This window comes from Juglans microcarpa x Juglans regia, chromosome 8D (genome assembly GCF_004785595.1).
Source record: "Juglans microcarpa x Juglans regia isolate MS1-56 chromosome 8D, Jm3101_v1.0, whole genome shotgun sequence".
Taxonomy (NCBI): domain Eukaryota; kingdom Viridiplantae; phylum Streptophyta; class Magnoliopsida; order Fagales; family Juglandaceae; genus Juglans; species Juglans microcarpa x Juglans regia.
The window spans coordinates 9,289,266-9,294,004 of NC_054608.1; positions in this window are offsets into that span (position 1 = coordinate 9,289,266).

Consider the following 4,739-nt stretch of genomic DNA (forward strand, 5'->3'; position numbering starts at 1 on the left):
GTATAGTATGATAGCATAATACTTTCAAAGAGAACATAAATGTATTTAATATATAAATTATATCATATATATAAATCAATAATATATATTAAATTGTTACATATTAAATTTTTTATTATATACTAACTTATAATATAAAATGTATACTATATTTTATATATCTATCTATAACTATATACTACATTGTATAGTAGATAGCATAATACTTTAAATGAGAACATAAATGTATATAATATATAAATTATACCATATATATAAGTCAATAATATATATTAAATTGTTACTTATTAAATTCTTTATTATATACTAACTTATAATATAATATGTATACTATATTTTATATATCTATCTATAACTATATACTACATTGTATAGTACGATAACATAATACTTTAAATGAGAACATAAATGTATATAATATATAAATTATACCATATATATAAATCAATAATATATATTAAATTGTTATTTATTAAATTCTTTATTATATAATAACTTATAATATAATATATATACTATATTTTATATATCTATTTATAACTATATACTACATTGTATAGTATGATAGCATAATACTTTCAATGAGAACATAAATGTATATAATATATAAATTATACCATATATATAAATCAATAATATATATTAAATTGTTATTTATTAAATTCTTTATTATATACTAACTTATAATATAATATGTATACTATATTTTATATATCTATTTATAACTATATACTACATTGTATAGTATGATAGCATAATACTTTCAATGAGAACATAAATGTATATAATATGTAAATTATACCATATATATAAATCTATAATATATATTAAATTGTTACTTATTAAATTTTTTATTATATACTAACTTATAATATAATATGTATACTATATTTTATATATCTATTTATAACTATAACTACAATTTATAGTATGATAGCATAATACTTTCAAAGAGAACATAAATGTATATAATATATAAATTATACCATATATATAAATCAATAATATATATTAAATTGTTATTTATTAAATTCTTTATTATATACTAACTTATAATATAATATGTATACTATATTTTATATATCTATTTATAACTATATACTATATTGTATAGTATGATAGCATAATACTTTCAAAGAGAACATAAATGTATATAATATATAAATTATACCATATATATAAATCAATAATATATATTAAATTGTTACTCATTAAATTCTTTATTATATACTAACTTATAATATAATATGTATACTATATTTTATATATCTATTTATAACTATATACTACATTGTATAGTATGATAGGATAATACTTTCAATGAGAACATAAATGTATATAATATATAAATTATACCATATATATAAATCAATAATATATATTGAATTGTTACTTATTAGATTCTTTATTATATACTAACTTATAATATAATATATATACTATATTTTATATATCTATTTATAACTATATACTACATTGTATAGTATGATAGCATAATATTTTAAATGAGGACATAAATGTATATAATATATAAATTATATCATATATATAAATCAATAATATATATTAAATTGTTACTTATTAAATTATTTATTATATACGAACTTATAATATAATATGTATACTATATTTTATATATCTATTTATAACTATATACTACATTGTATAGTATGATAGCATAATACTTTCAAAGAGAACATAAATGTATATAATATATAAATTATACCATATGTATAAATCAATAATATATATTAAAATGTTACTTATTAAATTATTTATTATATACTAACTTATAATATAATATGTATACTATATTTTATATATCTATTTATAACTATATACTACATTGTATAGTATGATAGCATAATACTTTCAAAGAGAACATAAATGTATATAATATATAAATTATACCATATATGTAAATCAATAATATATATTAAATTGTTACTTATTAAATTCTTTATTATATACTAACTTATAATATAATATGTATACTATATTTTATATATCTATCTATAACTATATACTACAATGTATAGTACGATAACATAATACTTTAAATGAGAACATAAATGTATATAATATATAAATTATACCATATATATAAATCAATAATATATATTAAATTGTTATTTATTAAATTCTTTATTATATAATAACTTATAATATAATATATATACTATATTTTATATATCTATTTATAACTATATACTACATTGTATAGTATGATAGCATAATACTTTTAATGACAACATAAATGTATATAATATATAAATTATACCATATATATAAATCAATAATATATATTGAATTGTTACTTATTAGATTCTTTATTATATACTAACTTATAATATAATATATATACTATATTTTATATATCTATTTATAACTATATACTACATTGTATAGTATGATAGCATAATACTTTCAATGAGAACATAAATGTATATAATATATAAATTATACCATATATATAAATCAATAATATATATTACATTGTTACTTATTAAATTTTTTATTATATAGTAACTTATAATATAATATGTATACTATATTTTATATATCTATTTATAACTATAAACTACAATTTATAGTATGATAGCATAATACTTTCAAAGAGAACATAAATGTATATAATATATAAATTATACCATATATATAAATCAATAATATATATTAAATTGTTATTTATTAAATTCTTTATTATATACTAACTTATAATATAATATGTATACTATATTTTATATATCTATTTATAACTATATACTATATTGTATAGTATGATAGCATAATACTTTCAAAGAGAACATAAATGTATATAATATATAAATTATACCATATATATAAATCAATAATATATATTAAATTGTTACTCATTAAATTCTTTATTATATACTAACTTATAATATAATATGTATACTATATTTTATATATCTATTTATAACTATATACTACATTGTATAGTATGATAGGATAATACTTTCAATGAGAACATAAATGTATATAATATATAAATTATACCATATATATAAATCAATAATATATATTAAATTGTTATTTATTAAATTCTTTATTATATACTAACTTATAATATAATATGTATACTATATTTTATATATCTATTTATAACTATATACTACATTGTATAGTATGATAGCATAATATTTTAAATGAGGACATAAATGTATATAATATATAAATTATATCATATATATAAATCAATAATATATATTAAATTGTTACTTATTAAATTATTTATTATATACTAACTTATAATATAATATGTATACTATATTTTATATATCTATTTATAACTATATACTACATTGTATAGTATGATAGCATAATACTTTCAAAGAGAACATAAATGTATATAATATATAAATTATACCATATATATAAATCAATAATATATATTAAATTGTTACTTATTAAATTCTTTATTATATACTAACTTATAATATAATATGTATACTATATTTTATATATCTATCTATAACTATATACTACATTGTATAGTACGATAACATAATACTTTAAATGAGAACATAAATGTATATAATATATAAATTATACCATATATATAAATCAATAATATATATTAAATTGTTATTTATTAAATTCTTTATTATATAATAACTTATAATATAATATATATACTATATTTTATATATCTATTTATAACTATATACTACATTGTATAGTATGATAGCATAATACTTTCAATGAGAACATAAATGTATATAATATATAAAGTATACCATATATATAAATCAATAATATATATTAAATTGTTATTTATTAAATTCTTTATTATATACTAACTTATAATATAATATGTATACTATATTTTATATATCTATTTATAACTATATACTACATTGTATAGTATGATAGCATAATACTTTCAATGAGAACATAAATGTATATAATATATAAATTATACCATATATATAAATCAATAATATATATTAAATTGTTACTTATTAAATTTTTTATTATATACTAACTTATAATATAATATGTATACTATATTTTATATATCTATTTATAACTATAAACTACAATTTATAGTATGATAGCATAATACTTTCAAAGAGAACATAAATGTATATAATATATAAATTATACCATATATATAAATCAATAATATATATTAAATTGTTATTTATTAATTCTTTATTATATACTAACTTATAATATAATATGTATACTATATTTTATATATCTATTTATAACTATATACTATATTGTATAGTATGATAGCATAATACTTTCAAAGAGAACATAAATGTATATAATATATAAATTATACCATATATATAAATCAATAATATATATTAAATTGTTACTCATTAAATTCTTTATTATATACTAACTTATAATATAATATGTATACTATATTTTATATATCTATTTATAACTATATACTACATTGTATAGTATGATAGGATAATACTTTCAATGAGAACATAAATGTATATAATATATAAATTATACCATATATATAAATCAATAATATATATTGAATTGTTACTTATTAGATTCTTTATTATATACTAACTTATAATGTAATATATATACTATATTTTATATATCTATCTATAACTATATACTACATTGTATATTATGATAGCATAATACTTTCAATGAGAACATAAATGTATATAATATATAAATTATACCATATATATAAATCAATAATATATATTAAATTGTTACTTATTAAATTTTTTATT